Here is a 21,330-nt window from a genome sequence, read left to right as displayed (position 1 = left end):
AACAGAAGTAGCAGACTGCACATCAATTTACTTTTTACTGAGATCAGATAACCTTTGGCATTCAATGCCATAAAGCACTTGGTGCCAAAAGAGTTTCCTAGAGGAAAAACTCTGCTCTGGAGCAGATGATATTGCCAGCTGACAAGTAGGATGGGGAGCTAAATGGGTTGGTCCTCTGTCTCCTATGAAAGCAGGAATTTCATAGTAAATTATTAAATATATACTAGTTTTATATAATTATGTGGAAATATTTAGGAAAAGTATTTTAATATATAGGTAATGTGTAAATATTGCTAGTATCACCTTACTTACGTAATGCAGTAGGTGTAGTACCTTTCATGGGAAAGGATTGCTCAGCCCTGCGGCCGAAACGGTGGAGCTCCCTGGCGTGCATCGTCTACCTTCCCTGCCCTGTGCTGCAGGACCAGGACCGCTGAGCGGGCGGGCCATAGCTCCGGGCCGGAGGGGAGCGGGACGGGGCGCGGAGCGGCCCCGCTCAGCGAGTCGGGGACCCCGGGGACGCCTCCGGTCGCGGCCGCGCCCAACCCGGCCCGGCCCGACCCGCCGCGCCCGGGCTGCTGCCGCCCTCTGGCGGCCAGAGCGCGGCACCACAGGGCGCCACCGCCGGGCTCGGCCCTGAAATGGGCCCGGCTCCTCCGGGTTTGGTCCGGCCGGGCCTGAGACCCCAGAGGTGGGGTTTCCCTGTGGGGAGGCTAGTCCATTGCTTGGCAGTGGGAGGTGGCAGCTGCTTGGCTCCTACCACCTGTACTTCACAGAATCACAGAATGGCTGGGCTTGGAAGCAACCTCTGGAGAACATCTAGTCCAACCCACCTGCTAAAGCAGGTTCACCCAGAGCAGATCACACAGAAATGTGTCCAAGCAGGTTTTGAATGTCTCCAGAGAAGGATACTCTGCAACCTCTCTGGGCAGCCTGTTCCAGTGCTCTGGCACCCTCAAAGCAAAGAAGTTTCTCCTCATGTTTAGATGGAACCTCCTGTGCTTCAGTCTGTGCCCCTTGCCCCTCATCCTATCATTGGGCAGCATTGAGAAGATTCTGATCCCATTCTCTTCACATCGACCCTTGAGATATTTGTAAGCATTGATGAGATCCCCTTTCAGCCTTCTTTTCTCCAGGCTGATCAGATCCAGCTCTCTGTTTCTCCTCATAAGAAAGATGATGCTCCAGACCCTTGATCACCTTTGTAGCCCTTCTACCAGACAGTATTGTAGCTGGCCGACTGAGGCTAGAGGAGACCACAGCTTTGGTTTAGGCTTGGGTATTTCCAGGTACTCCTGTGTCTTTGATTCTGAAGACACCATGCTGTTGCCCCAGCTTTGTGTGAGTAACATTTCTGTTTCAAAGATAATTGAGGCAGAAGTAATGAGGTATGTACATAAGTGTCTCCAGCACACAGTCTGGATTGGACATTAGGCAAAGGTTCCTCCCTGAGAGGTCAAACACTGGAACAGGCTCTCTGAGGAAATAATCATGGCATCAAGCCTGCGACAGTTCAAGGAGTGTCTGGACAACACTCTTAGTCATATGGTTTATGTGAGGAGCAGGGAGTTGTACTCAATGATCCTAGTGAGTCCCTTCCAACTTGAGATGTTTTGTGACTCTATTCCTAGTTCAGATCAAAGGTGTTTCTCTCTTCTTACATCAGGATCGGAAAGAGCACAATCACAGACGTAGCAGAGGTAACTTAGAGAAGATCCCAATGTTGGATGTGTTTGGTGTAACAACAAATGAATAGAGAGCTCCAGATAAACTAGAAGGTAGATGTTTTTTGCGTGGCTGCCAGGTGTGCATTTGTTCTGACAAACAAGTTTTTACCTGACAGCCTTGTACATGTGTGACACTGCTCCACATAGAACATGATGAGAATGCAAGCAGTAATTGGAACAGAAATTGTGACAGAAGCAAGCTGATAGCCACTGACACAATAACAGGGCAACAATACACATATTTTAATATCAGAATCTCCCAAGTGCTTGTTCACTCAAGCCTTTCATATTTTTAATCTTAAAATAAGAGAGGAAAACCAAGTTTTAAATCCTTCATTTTAAGCTGTCAGGCTAGAAAGAATAACTCAGGAGTTTCCTGCCCAAGATTTTCTGGATTTTCTAGATTCTCACAAGAATGTTATGGCTCGGTGAGGGAGTCTCCTGAGTAGTTACAGTTAATTTAGGACTTCGTAGGTCAAAACTGCTAAGCATGTTGCACTGGCATTACATCTATCTGACCATATGGTGGTAAAGTACCACTGCCCTTTAGACTTACATGAAGGCTGCAGTGGTTTGTGCTCCTCGCCTGTTTACGGGTTGGCTGAATCTCTCTTTTGAAATACATAGGATGCACAGCTGACTTTCATACAGCGATGTGATGAGGACTTCTTGGTTCCGTGTTTGCAAGTTGTCAAACGTATTGTCCTTAACTAGCCTGCAGCTAAGGTGAGCCTTGTTCAATGAAAACCTCAGTGAAATCAAAGCAGGGATTCCCTGAAGTTCTATTTGTTTGGTTTGGGGTTTCTCATTGTTTTTACCAGAAGAAGTGAAACTTGATCCATGAAGTGTCTTTACCAACACACAGAGAATATTTTCATGAATGTAGACAAAGTGATAGAGTGGGTAATTCAACTAATTTTAAGGGATGAAAACAGAAAATGCAAAGGCTGACACTTTCATTTGTGGGGAGAACATGTTTGTGGTCACACGCTTTATGAGCTGTCAAAAATGCTACATCTGGTTGTGTTCAGTACACTTCAAAAAGTTGTAGGAAGAACAAGACACTGCTTGCTGCAGCATGCGCTGGACTTTTTTTTATGTTTGTTTTTTTTTTTTGGTAGCTACTGTGCCAAAATTAAGCTCAATGAGTATGAAGGAAAGGTTCTTCATCTGATTGGGGTGATGTTAGAACTTTGAGTCTCCAGAAGACAGCAGCTGGGTGAATAAAGCCTGGAAAAGAATTTGAAACAAAGGCTTTTAGTTGAAGGACCAACAGACATGTAGAACTTATTGGAAAGTAAAGTAAGCCTTCCATTTATCATGGGAAGCAGATTTATGGGTCAGCAAGGCATTATCTCAGGTATTACTTGCTTCAAACACATCTTTTTGAAATAATGTTAAGTTTGCAAATGGATATTTGGGTTTCTTAAGCTGTATGTTATTTAATCAGAGGCTTATACATTGCCAGAATGCCACTTAGGGCTCCTAGGCAGCTCTCTAGTGGAAGTAACTGAACTTCAGTTTCTACAATTAGTTTAGGGAAAGCTGTCACTTTCTACTGAAACTCCACAATGGAAAAATTCTGACTGGAGACTGTGCATTACAGATTCTTTGAATGCTGCTAGAAGGCAAAGCAAGCTATTTATTGTTTTGCAACAGAGGAGAGATAAATATCTTTGCACAACCCATTTGCCACCACGGAGGAAGTTTTGTTTGCTTGTCTGCTTTTTAAAAACTAGTAACAACATCCTTTTTCAGACAAAGTGGTAGCTCCCCTCAGTTCCAGAAGGACAGGGAACTGCTGGAGGGAGTCCAGCGCAGGGCAACTAAGTGAATGCAGTGAAATCTGCAGCACATCACAAAATGATGCAGGGTGACTACAGGAGGTGGTCCCAGTGATAGACCTTTCTGTCCATCCGCTACGTGATGGTCACTCAAACTGAGAGGAAAAAGGTTGGTGACCAGTCTGGACTAGAAGCTCAGCTTTCCTTGAATAGGATAAAACTCTCTGAATTTGTATTACTTGAATGGCCATCAGCCACTCACTTTCCCCTCACCTCTCAGCTGCCTCTCAAAGCATACTGATCAGTGCAGCTTTTAGAGCTGATGGAAAGCACATCCCCCCAAAAATAGGTACTGGAAAGCACATCCCCCCAAAATAGGTGCTAAAATTAAAAAGAAGAAAAAACAGCAACAGGACATGCTCTTTCTACTCATGCTTCTGAAAACTGAGAACACAATACAATCAACAGCTCACATATCCTATATTCTTGGGCTAGGAGAAAGTTATGACTCAAGTTCCTGTGCCAGCATTTGTGTTGTTATAAATCCTTGCAATTTATACTTGTGCAGGTTTGCTCACATCACTTGTTCAAGTGCAGTATGCCAGGTCTCAACTCCCCCGCACACACACACTCATCCCCTGCTATAATTAGCTCAGTAGCTACAGGTTTTTTTGACCCTACATGTTCATTTGATCCTCATCAGCACAAATGCAATAATTTAGTTTGACTGTATGCAGCTTCACAATCAGGATGAAGAGTCCTTGCTGCACTTAAAAGGAAAAGTGGCATATGGGTAAGCAGGAGGCTTCCAGCTACAGTAATCCTAAAATAACCTTCCTTCTAGCAGATTACAGTATCATTTGAAGAAATGGCGAGCTCCCATTTTTTCTGTGATCTGAGTCTCTCTTCCTTTTTTAATATATACATTTGCTCATTACAGACTTTCTTCTTCTAGGTAACAAGATATGATTCTTGGAAGAAAATTATTAAGACACTCCATTTTAGGTATACCAATTAAAAAATGCATATGTGGACCAAGAACTAATCACCATATTTAAAAGGAAGTAAGTCTGAACGTTGCCTGTTGCCTATGGGATCTAAGGACATGCCCTCTGCAAGATCTGAAACATTCATCATCCAATAAAATGAAATGGGGAGCAGGGAGAATAGGGATAATTTAAGTTCGATGTTTGTATCAAACTGGTCACAGAATCACAGAATGTTGGGAATTGGAAAGGACCTCAAAAGATCATCTAGTCCAATCCCTCTGCCAGAGCAGGAACACCAAGATGAGGTTACACAGGAATGTGTCCAGGCGGGTTTTGAATGTCTCCAGAGTAGGAGACTCCACAACCCCCTGGGCAGCCTGTTCCAGTGCTCTGTCACCCTCACTGAGAAGAAGTTTCTTCTCATATTTAAGTGGAACCTCCTGTGTTCCAGTTTGCACCCATTACCCCTTGTCCTACCACTGGTTGTCACTGAGAAGAGCCTGGCTCCATCCTTGTGACACTCACCCTTTATATATTTGTAAACATTAATGATGTCACCCCTCAGTCTCCTCCAAGCTAAACAGACCCAGCTCCCTCAGCCTTTCCTCATAAGGGAGATGCTCCACTCCCTTAATCATCTTTGTTGCCCTGCGCTGGAGTCTCTCCAGCAGTTCCCTGTCCTTCGGGAACTGAGGGGAGCTACCACTTTGTCTGAAAAAGGATGTTGTTACTAGTTTTTAAAAAGCAGACAAGCAAACAAAACTTCCTCCATGGTGGCAAATTGGTTGTGCAAAGTAATTTAGCTCTCCTCTGTTGCAAAACAATAAATAGCTTGCTTTGCCTTCTAGCAGCATTCAAAGAATCCGTGATGCACAGTCTCCAGTCAGAATTTTTCCATTGTGGAGTTTGAGTAGAAAGTGACAGCTTTCCCTAAACTAATTGTAGTTACATCTTGGAGATGTCTTTCCTCAAAAACTTCGGTAGAGGACTGAAAGAGACACGTTTACCTCTATAATTCATGTTGCTTTGAGATATTATAAATACAGAGTAGTTTTCTGGAGTTGTGTTGAATTAATTGCTCACCTTGATTGTTAAGAACCATGACACATCTTCAAGACAGTCTAGTAATAACCAGGTGGGTGATACAAGAAGTTAGGAATGTTCTTTCCACTCTTCCTTTCAGTGTGGATCATCATGTGACATAAATCAGGCAAATGAACACTGCATCTCCACATTTCTCTGGGAAACTGGCTTTTCTTCTCATATCTAATATAGCATTTGTTGGATTTTTTTTTTTCTTCCATAGTAATTGAGAGGCAGCGGTCTAGAGGTAATAGCCTACTCTTCAGTCTGTCCTTAAGGCAATAGATATTGACTACTTCCCTTAAATTTTTCTTTCCCAATGCATCCAAACTCATGCTGTTTCCTTACTAAAATAATATGCTGGTTATTTGAAGTGCAGGTGCTCTGTCTAATGCATTTCTAGGACACAGAGGTAACGCTCAAGACTTTTTATTGTAATTATTACTTACAGAAGTATGAAAGTAAATTACTTGGAGAAGGATGAACAAAAGAATATTGTAATTTCTCAGTTAAGTACCAGCCCAGAAATTCCAGCAGCAATAACTGTGTGCTGTAGGTTATCTGCTTAAATACATTTGGCAGTGAAGGAGTAGAAGCAGTGTTGGAAAGGCAGGTGAGTGTTCAGACAGCAAAGTGTAACCTTTGTGAGTCATGCTCAGTATGCATGCATCAAAAATTTCTCAGAGATTATGCTTTAAAAATGTTAGAATTTGATAGTTGTAAAATCATGTTATTCTGAGCTACCACAAATTTTTGTTCAGCCCAAAGTAGTACTATAGACTCAAACTTCATGCCATCAGAGCTGCTCCCAATTTCTTTCCTGAAGGTTACCCAATTCAAAAGACTAAAATGATGAGGTATGTGTTGACCAGAAAGGAGGAGTCTCTTTCACTTAAGTTACATTACTGACATTTTAAGCTTGTATTTGTTATTGATTTGAATTATTTTTATAATTTATTTTAGGCAGAATTTGTTTCTGCCAATAAAACCAAAATACTCTTTATACTGTTAGGGTACCATGAAATATTTTACTGTCACAAAGACTGATCCATATTTGTCCTTCCTAATACCCAGTAATGGTCATTCATGTATGCCAAACTGGCAGACTGGTGTTACATCAAGCAGTCTTTATGTGAAAGTCTTTTCTGCCTTCTGAACTACATTTGCTTTTGAGTCTGTTATCTTTCCCTTCTGTCCCAAAAAGTGAAAGGAGAGAAGCACAAATGGTGAAAAGAAAATAGCATGAGACTTTCTAGACTTTCTACATAGAATGTGTGGAGAAGGCTCAAGGTAACAAGCTTTCTTTAAAATAGGGAAGCTGTAGTACAGCCACTCAAAAAAAAAATGCACACAAAACCAACAAACAAAAAAAACCCACCCCACACAACAAATGCTCAATTTTAATTTTTTTCTTTTTTAAAATGCACTATTGAAAGAAGTCTCATATACTTTCCCAGCAGACATAATGTATAGCTGGAAAGACAGAAAGACATTCAGCTGATTAACTAATATTCAGATCAGTTGCATTCCAGCATGTGTCTTTCAGTCTCACAGTTGCTTAGTCAGATGGCAGTCTATTTTTATCCAAGGCTTGTCGCCAAATGGGATAAAGGGGCTCATCTGACTGACAGGAAAGCTTAAATTTTTCCAGGCCTATTGGGAAAGCATTCTTGTAATAAGGTGAAACCTTGCAATATGCCATTTCCCAAACACAAGGCTGACAGGAGATAAGACTCTTAAATAGATGGATCAGCTCTCTTTACTCAGAAGCTGTGCAGGAATGATAAACCATCTGCTCTTGTGGTTGCCCTTAAAGGATAAATGAAAATTAAAGAGGAGTTTGGCCAGGTTTTCTTCTTTATTCTTTCTAATGAGCTCTGTTGCTGATGGTTCAGCATACAGTTTTTAAGGCAATTATTAGTGATGCCACTTGACAGCTTGCTACATGCTGACATCATGGTTAATGAGACACAAGGTGAAGTGCCTAGGAAGCTGAAGAATACAAGCATGGAGAATTGTCTAGATGTAACATGAAAGACATGTCTAGTAGCTGACAGGATGTTTCATAAAACTTCATTTGTCCTTCACCTTTAGAATTTGGGGTGTTTCTCTGCTTTGTTTTCTGTTTATTCGTGGTCAGATTTGTTGAGTTTTGCTGGGTTTTAGTTTTGCTCTTTTACTGAAATTCATTTGTACAACTTTAGTGTGAACCTTCCTCAGGTGCTTAGTTGCCCTCTTCAGCACCCAGATGAGGCACTAACATTATCCTTCTTTATTAGAGGAGCAAAACTAACAGGTTGAGAAACTGGTGTACAGATCAGAATTGTTTGCCCTATAACAAATCTGACCGAGCTGGGTACTTCCGTTGATTCTTGTGGAGAGGAATCAGGTTCTCCAGACTTTCAGATACTTAGTAACTTTGTAAGTTGCCTAAGATAACATAGAAAGCTTGTGACAAAGCTAGGATTGTGGCCCGGAGCAGAGAAAATTTAACATGATTCTGAAAACTAAACATACATGGCCAGAGGTAATTTCAGAATATGAAAATGGTGTGTCTGTACATATATGTATATATTTATATAGAACTGGGAATGGGGTATAGTTCTCTGTGTTATTACAAATAAGTTAAATTTCCTTTTCTTACCTCCTCAGTGTTTTTCTTATTTTGGTAAGTTTGGATTGGTGGTTATTTTTAAGTTAGCAGCACTAACTGGGTAAGTCTTTTGGGTAGGTTTGCTACTGGGGAAATGTGTCTGTGGGGTTGTGATGGGGAATCACGATTAAAAGTGGTTCAAAGAGTTGATTAGAAAAAAAGACAAGGAAATCTGTACAGACAGTTGTGGACAAGAGTTTTCTGTTGGGGATAGTGCAGACAGTGGGACAGCAAAGGGTAGTGGCACAACATAGAATAGGATGGAGATGCAGTGAAGTAGTAAAACAGAAGAGCAGTTATGTTCCTGGAGAGAGAGGATGAGCCCTGATAGAGCTGCGAAACTTGTGAGGGTGGCAGATCAGTGAAGGAAGTGTCTGAAGCTGCCAGCTAAGGTAACTATACGTAGCACTACACTGAATAGCTCTGAGGAAATGAGGTGAGTATAGAAAGGCAAATGGTGACTTTGGCAGCTGTCACAGGCAAGCATGTTATGGGTCTGGAAGAAAAAATGATTAGGTTCATTAGAGAGATCAGATTCTATAGGTACTCTGGCCACGTTGTGTTTAAAATTAATACAGAATGTCTAAAAAAAAAAAAGGATTGAAAACTCGAGTCAGGATACAGGACTTGATGAAAGATGATTCAAAACCCAGTTAATTCATTTGTGAACAGTTTGTGTAATTTTTATTTGAGCCATGTGAGAAGGTTGAAATTTTGGGGGAAGAAGCCCCCTTCAGACCTCATAGAAATAAGAATCTGAGCCACTGGGGAAATTTCCAGCATAACATGTGCTTGTGTGTGCGTGTTCCAGTAGCTTTGTTCCCTTTGCTTCTTGTTTTCATCTCTGTTTCAGAGAATATGACTGTGCCAACTTGCTGGCTAGAATAGCTCTTGTGTGTATACAGTTATGCTTTTGTACACATATTACACAGATATCCTGATTTTTATGCCTAGGAAACACAGTTTCATGTGTTTCTGTTCCCTGAGACTCATCTATATCATTGTAGCAATGTAAAGAGTGTAAGGCAGAATTGCCAAAAGCAGGTGAGAACAGATGGTGAATGCTAAAGCAGTATCTTGGTTCTGTGTGTTCAGCTGCATCAGAGGTACAAATGAGGACAAGGATGAAGTACATGTGCTCATGCCAAAAGGTGCTACTATCAGATGCCTTCAAAAGTGGCTGTCACATTTTTCTCTTGGAAGTTAAATTCAGGCATTCCTTCTTAGAAAGCTGGGAGGCAAAGTATCTGGGTTTGGGGACTCCAAGTTGGAGTGAGTCCAGGATCTAAGCAATCTCTCCAGAACAACTTCATGATTAAACACAGGAAAATTGCTTCTTATTGGTTGTCCAGTTTTTCTGAGTTATCTGAGTTATCTGAGTTTTCTGAGCTATCGCATCACTAGTTCCTGTTAACTGCCTTTATAACAATGTGGAGATGTGTCCATTTTCAGACAACTTTTCTTATTAAAGGCAAATAGCAAGCCAGCCATCTTTAAGTCCCTGTTTTCAATAATTAGCTCGTACGGTTGAACTTGGGATGTAACAATGCAATTAAGTAAAGACAACTGGATATAAGGGGACACAAAGTAGTGTTTGAAGTTAGAGATCTGAGATGGGACATGAGAAAATCATACCAGGTGCCATTCAGTGTACAAGATTCATTTCAGTCCCACTTCCTGAAGGGAAAAAAATGAAAGATCATACTCATACTGTTAAGAAACGCAGGTAAGGGGTGGAATAAGTTGAGGAAACTAAAGGGGAAAACAAAGAATCAGAAACCAAAAGGGAAACTTGTGCAGGGAAAATTACAAATAAGAAATAGAGAATATGCTATTAGCCCACAAACACCTTTTTCTTTAAGGGTTTTCTGGTACATGTAATAGCATGGCAGTCTGCAAATGGTTGATAGTTGTGTCTCAAAAAAATAATATGCATTTGCAGTTTTTTGTTTTTTTTTTTGTTTTCTGTTGTTTTTTTGTTTTTTTTTTTTTATTCCCCTCTCCCCACCTGGAGACAGAGCTAAACAGACTTGTAAACTCTAGGCACAATTCTATCCATAGTTTTGAGTCATTAATGAATGAAAAGATTCTGCAGTCCTTCAGACATTGTCTTCAATAACCAAGAAGGATATCTCAGTCTTAAACTGCATGTGAACATGTGTGTGAAAGTATTTTTCTCCCTTGCAATTTCCCTTCTCTCTGCGGAAAAGGCAAATGCTGGATTTGAGAGTCTGTTTTCCTCGGATATTCTGGTAGTTTGCGGTATTGGTAGGAATCCCACTTAGAGGGCTGGAAGGAAATATTGTAAAGTACTGCAGAAGCAAATGGGAAAACAGTAGTAGTTTTCATACAGAAGGCTGGCTGTGTGGTCTGTTGGACAGGTATAATACCAAGCACCCACTGTGACGCACACTGGTTATGAAACTGCACCTTAAACATGTAGGTTGCTGCCAAAATGAGAAGTCCCCATCCCTTGTCCTCACAAAGCATTCCTTCTCCCGTTGCCTGCGTTGGCGCCAATGTAGCCAGACAGGCAGCCAGTTGATGTGATATAGCTAGAATGTTTGTGAGAGCTTTGGGGTTTTGCTGGCTTGGGCTCCCTGATTCAGCTGAGCACATCGCTGTGTCACCTCTAGCCATGATACGTTGGCAGCAGAAGCACCCAGGTGAGCACAGGGAGAAAGTGCAAAGTAGCACTTTTAGGCAGGTTTAGCAGCCGCTGCAATCGCACCTGTGTTACCCAGAGTTTCCAAGGTGGCTGATACTGAACACCTGAGTGATCTGGTTTGCCTGTAGGCTCTGCTGAAGCTTTGCTGAAGACTCTTTTGTTTACATGGGCAGTTCCACAGGCTGAGAGTCTTCCTCTGAAAATGAAGGTCCAAAAAGGTAGCATCTGGACCTCCTTCATTACAAAGCTAGAGGGCTGGAGACAGTTTTCCTTGTATATTACTACAAAGGTAAATCAATTGGTCAGCATCTAGGTCTGAAATCTGGGTTTAAACTTGTGCAGAAGAATGTTACTGCATCCATGGTTGATGATCTGTGCTCCTACAGGGACCCCAAGACTTCTCAGAGTTTACTGCAGGGGTCTTTGCAATTTGCAGTTGAACCAATGATGAGTTCCCACTGCCTTTTGGGAAGCGTAGTCCTAGAGGAGCTGCAGATTGTGGGACAGCACTGGTAGCTTAGACTGTGCCCTTCTTGTGAAATGGACTAGTTACCAAACCTACTGTGAGCTTTGCTCTGGTTTTACACAGCCTCCAGTAAGCCACCTGGTCTGCCTTGCAAATGCCACTGCACTTTGGTTTGATCTGGTTTTGTGGGGATGACACAGGGTCCCTGATACCTCCCGTAGCTCCTGCTTTACCTTTTGTTAGAGCAGAGCAAGCTTGTGGTGATGTTTTGTGGTCCCTTTCAAAGCAGATTTTTCCCTTTATCTCTTTTTCAGGAGTCCAACTTGTTTCACTCAACTTATAATTGCATTTAAGCATGCATCAAATGGCTGGCTTTTCTGTTTTTTTAATTGTTCTTCTGGGAAAGCAGGCTGGAGTAGTGCACCAGCTGACAAAGAGAAGGCACTCATTTTGATGAGAGACAGGAAAATTGTCTGAACCAACAGGGAACGTCTCTGAAAGCAAGGCTCAAATTAAGCTGTCTTGCCTTCTGTCTGTGCCACAAATACGCAGAAGAGTCTGAAGGGCAACAGCTATGGATTAAAATCTTAAATGGATAAGTGCCAAGCAAATCCTAAAATGGGCTAAGCCTTTCTAGCAGGCAGTGGCTGACGTGACAGCATCTAGGACTGTGTGCTTTTTGGTCCTTTTGAAATTCTTGAGTAACTGTTTAGGCATTGCACTTAGTTTTGGGGAGCACATCCTTTGAAACCTTGCACATGAATTCACCCAAGACTTCCACTGTGGTTCAGCAGCTGTGCAATCAACAGTATACAAGAACTGGAAATGATCAGAGAAGTTGATCTGGAGACCTAGGTGCACACTGTGTGTAAACTACGGCCTGGAGCTTGGTCATTTTGAAATAATGCAAACTGTTCTCTGTTGTACAGGGTCACTTTTGGCCCTGAATATGTAGCAACTTAGTAGTCACTGATGCTTTATTTTAGTATGTGTGTGTTTGGCAAAGTAAGGGTAAAAGCTCAAAGATACCTGGAAAAGTCTGGCAGATGCATGAAAATTTGCCCTGGGGAGCGCAGCCAGACAGTGCATCCAGACACAGGTGGTCAGAACAGGGAACTAGCCTGACTGGTGTATGAGGAGACAAAATATGATCTGTAGGGTGATGTTTCTGGCAGATCTTTGGTTTGAGAAATCTCTGGTAGTTATGTTTAGCTTTGCCTTACTCGATGTATATTAATCATACAGATAAAACATTCAAAGGAGGAATAATAGAAAGTCTCTGATCTCCATTACCATGCCTTTGATCTGTAGTGTTCAAAGCATGTGTGGGATAATGAAATAAGAATACTTATTGCATTTTTTTTTTTTTTTTAATTGAGCAGCAGGTGCAGATTTGCCAAGGAAACTTAAGAGATTTCTCTGATGTGATTTGCGCTCCTGGTCACTACGTGATGTGAAAGTAGCTGCGTTCAGTCTTAGCCAAAAAAACTCTATTTAGTCCAGGATAAAAATAGAGCTTTAAAGAAGGCAGACAAAATACCTTCTGACTATCCCAGTCTCGAGTTATTCAGAGAAGCTCCCGTATGCCACTGACAAAGATAAGATGTATTAAACAGCTAGCAAACTCTGCTATACAAAAAGTGATTTCCACATAAATTGAAAAGAGGAAACTCAGAGGTTATTTATGTATCTGTTTCCATTAAGTTTAAAAGCAATGGTAACTGCTTACATGTTTCACACAATAATAATAACTTGTAGAAATCTTCTTTCTAACTCATAGGGAGAAATTGGAGCAAATTTATAAAAAAAAAAAAAAACAAACAACAAACTGGGTAACTCAAACTTGGACAGTACTCTTGAATAAAAAAAGGGTAACGTTCAAATGACCTCACTGAGGTATGGATGCCGATTACTTCAGGCTTCCTTGTTAAGGCTGATAGGAGGGCTGCTAAATGTGAAATATCTTATAGTAGTGCTGTCATAGCAGTGATGGTCTAAGAATACAAGCAAGATAAAGCTTGTAGGGAGGGAGAATATTGTTACACCTGCTGCAGATGAGATTTCGGTTTGAAAGCCATAAATCCTCCTGTTCCCTGAAAAAGACTGTTGCTGGAAACATGGTAGATCATATTTTAATTTCTGATAGTGGGTGGTAGTAGTCTTTGGCATTCAGCTGTCCTTGCTCCTCATGTAGATAGAGCAGTTGTACTGGGGGAGAGAAGAGTGTTCTAGCTCCCTTTGAGCTCTCTTCTGAGAAAGCCTACAAGGCTTCCAGTTATGATGGTGGATTTTGTGTGTGGGTGAGATACAAACACCTGTTTATTTTATGTAAAGTAATAAGTCAGAAGAGGGTAAAGGTTTTTATCCATGCTGCTCTAGCTGGATTTGTACCAGTAAGTTGGAGGTGAAAGGTACCATATGGTACTGTTAATCCCCGAAGCATTTGTTATTCCTAAAATAATTTTCAACACCTTTTAGTGTTGACATCTCTCTTTCATTAATGTCCATGCTTATTTATGTGGACAATGTTCAGATGAAGTGTGACTTACAGTATTGGGGTTTGTGTTCTTATGCAAGTGTTCCTGAGATTCAGTGCCAACTAGAAAATTAATTGCCCTTGGACAGCGAGTTGGGGGCTTATGTGAAATGAGTTGGATATGGACTGTCACTGGCAGCCTCAGCAGAGAGGCAAACTGCAAATAAGTGTGAAATAAGTGCAGAAAGCACTCTGACTGCAGCACACTGCATCTAGAATAGAACTGAAGCATCTTTAGTTTGACCATATTGAGGAAATACGTTTAACTTGACTGCAACACCATTGAAACAACTTCTGCTTCAGTACAGGTATTGCAGTGGTAGGTACAAAATACTAGCGCTTGAATTCAGGCTGTTTGGCTGAACAGCTCTGCCATCTGATGAATGTTTTATATTATAAAATCATGTTAGTAAATACCGTTTATGTATTTTTAAACAATAACAGAAACAGAAGCTTATAATCTTGAGAAACACCTTGCAGGAGATTTTTCAGAAATGTGTCAACATCTGAGTTGACAAGTTGCTCATTAAAAGTGGTAGGCTTAAGCTTTCCAGCATGATTTAAAGAAACAATTAAAAGAAAGAAAAATGTTGAACTTATGCTGACACTTTGAAAAGGACTACATTTATTCAGTCTTCCTTTAAGAAGCAAAGACTGTACTGGTAGCTAATGTCTTCTGCCAAGCAGTCAACCATAGAAACAGTTCCTATAGTAAACTATGAGGAGACCTGTCCTCAGATTCCTTAAACCAGAGCACACTTTTGTCTTCGTGGTTCAGTTTTGCAGCTTCTGTTTCAGTGTCACCATCCCTGGCACTGAGCAGTGCCCAGCACCCTTGCAGCCTGCCCCGTTTGGAGAACCAGCACAGAGCCATGAATATGCCAGGACCAAGTACCCACAATCACGTTGCCCCACTGAAGCTAGAGTTGCCCTTCTCAGCCAAACTGAACTGCCCTATAATCGCTAGGGGAGTGGGCTTGGCCTCCCTGCTCATGGGATGGTGTGGACTGGGGTCTTGCTGAGAGGACACTCACTGTCAGTGTGGGTCTAGTGAAGAGGGGGATGCTGGCTCCCTCCATAGGGATTATCCTGTCCAGGCCACCAATTGCCAGCCACCCCAGCAGTTGCTGCCACAAGCCTGGTTTTCCAGAGCTCTGCTGCTGATCGAGGCAGTGGATCAGGACTGACCACCTCATCACTTGCTGTGTCCTGTGTGGTCCCCTGCTATGGGCCTGGAGCCAACTTTGCCGTGCACAGACTAGCTTGGTGCTGGGAACATCGTGAGTGGCCTCACAGTCCAAGGAGAACAGCTTACCCACCAAGAGAAATTAAGCTACACTGAACTTGAGTCTGTGCTACCCTGTGTGGGATCTCTACCTGCAGACCACTGGCCTGAATCCAAGCTAAACTAATAGTCTTCTCTTTTAGTATGATGTTGACTGATTGTGGTCCATATATTATATGGCAACCTTACTGAGCTGACAGTTGCTTGGCAGGCTGTGATCACTTTTGGCTTTCTTGCTGATGCTCAGGAGAACCACATATGTCCATATGGTACTTTGAAGGCAGCTGCAAATGAGATTTAGTCAGTTGGAGTCAACCAAAAGCTTTGTAACTAGAGTAGGCTGATACACCTCTTCTTGCTGCCTTAGATGGAGAATGAGACTCCAGACATGGCTATTTGATCACCTTTTGGTACCATAAAAAGTGAAGAAAGCATAATATCTCTGCCCCACATCAATTATAGAGGTGCAGACTGTCAGAGATGCCCCTGAGTCGAAATGAATATGAGAAGGGATTTATACATCTGGCATCTTAAATAGCTATTAATAAAACAATCATTGCACTTTGATTTTAAAAATAAAACAGAACAAAAACTACTACACCTGCTTTAGAAAAAGCTCCTGCAGTATTTTATTACAGAAGGATTGAAAAGGAAGGCATGAATGGATTGGTAGGAGGACATTCTGTCCTCAGCCTCTGAATAAAGTTTAGAGTCAGAGTGGCATCTGGAAGCTTCCAGTGATACAAGTTTTTGCCTTAGTGGCAGGCAGGCTTAGAGTTTGGGAGTAGTGAGCTGAGTATGCAGTAATTATGGATAAGGGATAATAAAACTAGAAAAGTTTTTTTGGAAGTTAAGGAAGGACAGCCTGTCTTATAAAAAAAAACTGAATCAGTGTTTGTTTTTCTTTATATGCTGGTGGAAAAAATGTGGAAAAGTGGAGAGATTTCAAATTGTGAGTCTTGGCACTAGTAAGAAACTCGAGTGCTCTTCCCCTCGGCCCTTCCTCCCCCAGTTTGAAGGTATTATTTGCCTTGGCTGTATTTCATTTCATAGTTAATTTCAGAGGTTAGAATTTTGACTCCGGTTTTACCACGCTCTGTGTGTGGAAAACCGGAGCAGATGTTTCAGTGCACATACCAAACAGACATGAAGTTGAAATTAGTATTTCCTAGAGTGCCTCGTGTCCCGCAGTGAAGATGGCCCTCCAGCCTTCCTCCAAAGCTCAAGGAGTTCTGCTCCTTTCACTCCTGCAGTGACAATACATTTGGCCTTTGTCCTGCCCTTAGTAAGAGCCTTTAAAACCAGAGGTGGACAGAACAGCTTGCTTTCCCTTGCAAGTGTGCCTAAGGCTAGGGTTTCACTTAAACTTTTGTTTCTGACTTGTTGTTGCTGACCCAAACTATAGCCAAGCTTTGCCTCATCCATTTTTCTCCCCTTCTTTTGCCCCTTCTTCCCACCCACAAAAGAATCTTGGGGTGGGATCCAATTCACACAAGTGTAGAACAGTTAGCATTGGTGTTGCTAGTGGGCTAGGTTGAAGGCTTCTTTAATTTGAACCAAGTTCTAATTAGGCCCTTTCAAGCTGAAGCCTTTTTATATTGTTTCCACTAACTAGAGGGGAGGGAAGAAAGCTTGACATGGCAGGGTTTTGAGGCAAGCAAGGTGTAAATCAGCAGAAGTCCTGAAATGGTCAAGTAACTCCAGCTGTGTGAGACAGCTGATGATATTAGAAAATCCTGTGAAAGAATAAATAGTTGTATTTTGCTGTGCCAAGTCTTTTTCAGAATGAATTGCATGTGGGTTTTTGCATTGTCTGACATTTACAACTGTATAAATACTTCTGATTTTCAGATTTGGTCCCTGAAAGCATCCTCCATTTTCTGACTGAGCTTTGATGGGTTTGAGGTTTCCCATTTCCCAGAGCAAAACCAGGACTGCGCTGGTTTTAAAAATATTCATGAGAAATTCACATGAGGGTTGAAGAATTCACATCTTAGGTTTTCTATACTACAGGGCTGAATAGTTCTCCTGTTTTTGCTGGGTTTTCTTGTGGGTTTTTTTTTTTTTCCTCATGATCTGCCAGCTCAAGTTTTTAATGTTATAAATTCATCAGTTTTTTGCACACAAATATTTAAACAGTGAGAAGTTTTGTTATATGTTTATGGAACATACAGGTCAGCACAGCTAATCAAGTTTTTCTATCATGATGTGGAACACTGTGCAATGCTCCATCTGGAGAGGAATGGTTGATGGTTTACAAATTTGTCCACAGACAGATGAGGGTACGTGATACAAAATAGTTGCTGAGCAGTGAAGTTGCAGAACCTCAGCTATACTCGGTCACACACATCCCTCACTAATATTTCAGAAATAAAATTTTCCAGTTAACCTCCTTTGCTAAATAGATATGCTGTAGTTAATCCTTCCTCCCTGATTATCTTTAGATGTGGCAGCTACAGGTTGCAGAGGGCCTGACAGGGCAAAATGGTCAGAGTTCTGCTTTCCCCTCTGCAAAGCAATGCTAAGGATACTTGGCCAGCAGCAGCTTATTGACCAGAATGTATAGCAAACCATAGTGATTATAGGACATTTCTCCTCTTCCCCATATAGAAAAAAGAAAAAACAAAACAAAAACAAAAACACACACAAACAAACAAACAAACAAAAAAACCCACTAAAAATAATAACCTGTTCATTTACTTTGTTGCTTCTAGCATTACTTTCTTCCTTCTTTCCAGGCTAAATGATCCCTTTTTGGAGACTGGTTTATGCTGCCTGCAAACTGTGGACTGGTTCTCTGCCCCAAATGTCTTACCAGCAGATTCCATTGCCTATTTTCTTGGCAGGCAAGTGCTTTGTCCTTTGAAAAATGTCAGTGGAGTCATGTGATGTGCTGAGAGGTGGCCCCAAAACACTTGCCGTCAGCCTTACTCTTAAGTCATCGACCCTCTGATTCTGCTCTCCGTTAGACTGGTGTATTCAGTGTTGCATTAGGCATGACATCCCATCAGGAGCTATATGCATAATGCAAAAGATTTGACTCCCTTGAAAGGTCAATCTCTGCATGTCTGAGGCTTCTAGTCATTTTCACTGCAAGCCTTGGGAGGATATTTCAGTATGGGGTTGGTTTGTTTGAGGTTTTTAAGGCAGGTACCCATGAGTTGATATTATAAATGCTGGTGTGGTAGGGTGAAGGGCAAAGTGAGAACCTGTGGAGGAGATCTGTGGAATCACACTGCCTTCCCACCATGGCTGCAGGTTTCCATCCATGCCTAAGGGGAGCAGGTAGAAAGCAAACCCTAAAATAGTGTGGGAAGGGTTTTTTGATATTTCGTTGTTCGTTTGGTTTTATTAATCAAACTTTAAATATGAAATAACAAAGAAAAAAGAGAGAAAACAAAACAAAATGGTGCAGTGGTCTCTGGTTCACTGGAGAACTGTAAGAACTGTATAAAGCATTTTTGTGGATCAAATCCCTCTGATCTTGCAGTCTGAAAATAGAGAAGGGAAGAACAGCCACTTCCTTGCTGAGCAGATGACTGGAACCGTGAACAGTGAACTGCAGCCAGCAGTTACCTGTCGGTCACACTGGGAGACTTGAGCCCTGCACTGCTGCTGGAAGTGCTTTGCATCCCCCTCCCTTCATGGGACGAGAGATCATGTAATCCCTGTAATCCTCTTTAGGTGGAGCTGAGTGAATTCCCTTGTAGCTGCCTCCTGTGAATAGATAGATGAAGGTCATTTCGCTCTTGGGGTCGCTTGTATGGTCACCGAGAGTCTGTCTGCCTCTTCCCTTGTCCTCTTTTATGCAGCCACATGCCCACATCACTGCATAAAGTTTTGATGTATGGCCACATCCATTATTGTTCCTGCTTTCATTTCTGCTCAGGCTACGTCAGCCTTTCCAGAACAGCATAGTTTCCCCATCTGGTCATCAGCTGTGGAGATGCAATCACAACTCCAGCAAACACTAGCTCTGAATTGTGTTTAATATGAGACTTTTGAATAACATTTCAACCTCCAGTGATTCAAGACAGATAGTATTTTTTGCTGTATAAATGAGAGGTGGTGAGGTGGGTGTCTCCTTATAAAACCTTAGGCTTTAAGTGTAGTTTACTTCAACTTGCATATTTAATATATAAGCATAGTCCTTAGATGTGCTGACAGGAGAACTGATTTAAAAAAATAATAAATTGGCATGCTTCTTGTAAAATTCCAGTACTGAGGCTATTTTTCATCCTGAAACGAGTTGAAATTTAGGATTGTGTTGAATTGGGTACACAGAAAACTAAAAGCACAGGTTTTGAGGTGGTGTTCAGCTGGCTCCTTCTGAGCAGCTGTAGCACCTCAAGCTGCCTGTCCCTTCAGTCCTGCAGCGCCCTGTCAGCCTCCAAGCAGAGCTGCCAGTGGTGAGCGTGTTTCCCACTGCTGAGTGCAGCGGGTGACCCAGCGAGGAGGGTGAGCAGCAGCACGGAGGAGAGTCCAAGAGGACAGGAGCTCCACTAAAATTCTTGGGGGTCATTAATAATTCGGAGTAGGAGAGCCAACTAGTGTTGAATGTGGCAAAAACAAAACTCCACTGCTTGGACTGACAAATAAAAAAAACCCTCCCTTTTCTGGCCCAGAAATAGCTTTGGTTTTTGTTTGTTTTTTTTTCAATTGATAAACCAAACCAAACTGGATCAAGTAGTGGAAAGCTAAGACAGAAATGCTGCTGGTGTTATGGTACACTTTGAGTAAACAATATGCCTTGAAATTGCAGTCTGCTTTCTACTAATATTTAAATAGTAACAGTACCCCATCACACTTCATATGCTTTACAAAGTCAATCTGTGTCTGTCCTATAGTGCTTAGAGATAGACAGGTAAACTGGTGTTGATGTATATTTTTGCTTTGTGTTGTAACAGGATGAGATGACTGTCTCTGCCCCAGAGCTCCAGCACCTTGGCATACCTGCTGTGCATGGACTCCATGTGGATGAGTGCTCAGAGTCCTCTCATGTTCCTTTTGAAGCCTTTCACACCAAGGACAAATTCCAGCAAGTCTGACAAGGAATGTGAATGAAAGTCTTGATTGTTAAAGGCTTTTTCCATTTTAGCAATTAAGCTGTAAGTTCTCAAAAAACTAAACTTTATCCATGCTTCCTTGTTTTGAAAGAGATAGGAGAAAATTGTAGTTTCAGCTGTCTCTGAAAATCTGAAGAAAACTGTTTTCTGGGACCAAATTGTTACCCAGCAGTGCATGAAGTCCACAGACTAGACGAAAAACAGACTAATGAAAAGATATGGAGTAACTGAGCATTTTTTCGCTGGGCAACACTCAGTCCTTGGCTGAAAAGCTACCAAATAAAAGGCAAGCACACCACTCCTGTCTTCTCTGTTTGAATTTCTAGCTGTGATAGAATTCTACCACTGTGGACAGGTGCCTTGAGCTGCAAAAAGGGAGGCCTTGAGAGACAGCAGAAATATTAATGGTACAGGCAGAATTTAGACCCAGTGGTTTCTGCAGTACATGGCACTGTGGTCCAACATGGGTTGCTGTAGGCTTGAGATCCTCTGTTAAAGAGGTAGCTGGCGGTGTCCTGCAGGGCCTTGTTTTCTTCTGTTTTTCAAGTCTTACTTCTTTTAGCTAGTGAAAAACTGCATGTTAACTGATAACAAGTATTGGTAGATTTGTATACAGAGCTGGTTTGTTGTTGTGGTTTAGTTTTTTAATAAGAATTTTTAGAGTTTTTTGTCTCTGCCTTGGAGTGCAAGAAAGAAAGTAAGGTCATTAAATCCTTTTCCATGTGTTAAAGATGAATCATCAAACATGTTAGATGGAGAGGTTTGAAGGAGAGGTGGTTTGGTTTTGTTTTTAAGACTTTGAGATCACCTAACTAACATGTTTCAGCTCTTTCATTAGAGCCGAAACATCTTCAAAAAGGGCAAAGAACTTAACTGAAAGCAAAGCACTCAGTTATGTGCTTTCCAGCACTAATTTTCAGAATATAGCCTTGCAAGTGATGATGGCATTTGACACTTTTGTTGGCAAAGGATTTTAGCAATTTAACCAACTCTGTTTAAAAAGAACCCCGAACTTTCTGATCCTATGTTCACAAATCATCACAGCTAAGATATTGCCTCTCTTCATAGTAGTC

General features: G+C 41.7%; 1 long non-coding RNA gene across 2 annotated transcripts in view; it reads left to right on the top strand.

The window, feature by feature from the left end:
* LOC110361853 (uncharacterized) overlaps positions 1-20,886 on the top strand; it is a 46,610-nt gene extending 25,724 nt beyond the window's left edge. Inside the window, exon 3 of one of the 2 annotated variants that reach the window (XR_010472356.1) lies at positions 20,099-20,886. This is a non-coding gene — a long non-coding RNA (uncharacterized LOC110361853). Of the gene's footprint in view, positions 1-17,929; positions 18,577-20,098 lie in introns of those variants that run through there. The other variant, XR_002418703.2, reaches the window with a different exon arrangement.
* The last annotated feature ends 444 nt before the right edge of the window (positions 20,887-21,330 follow it).

Source organism: Columba livia, chromosome 1 (genome assembly GCF_036013475.1).
Source record: "Columba livia isolate bColLiv1 breed racing homer chromosome 1, bColLiv1.pat.W.v2, whole genome shotgun sequence".
In the NCBI taxonomy this organism is placed as follows: Eukaryota; Metazoa; Chordata; class Aves; order Columbiformes; family Columbidae; genus Columba; species Columba livia.
Note: the sequence above shows the minus strand (reverse complement) of the source record. Positions and strands in the feature narration are given on the sequence as shown.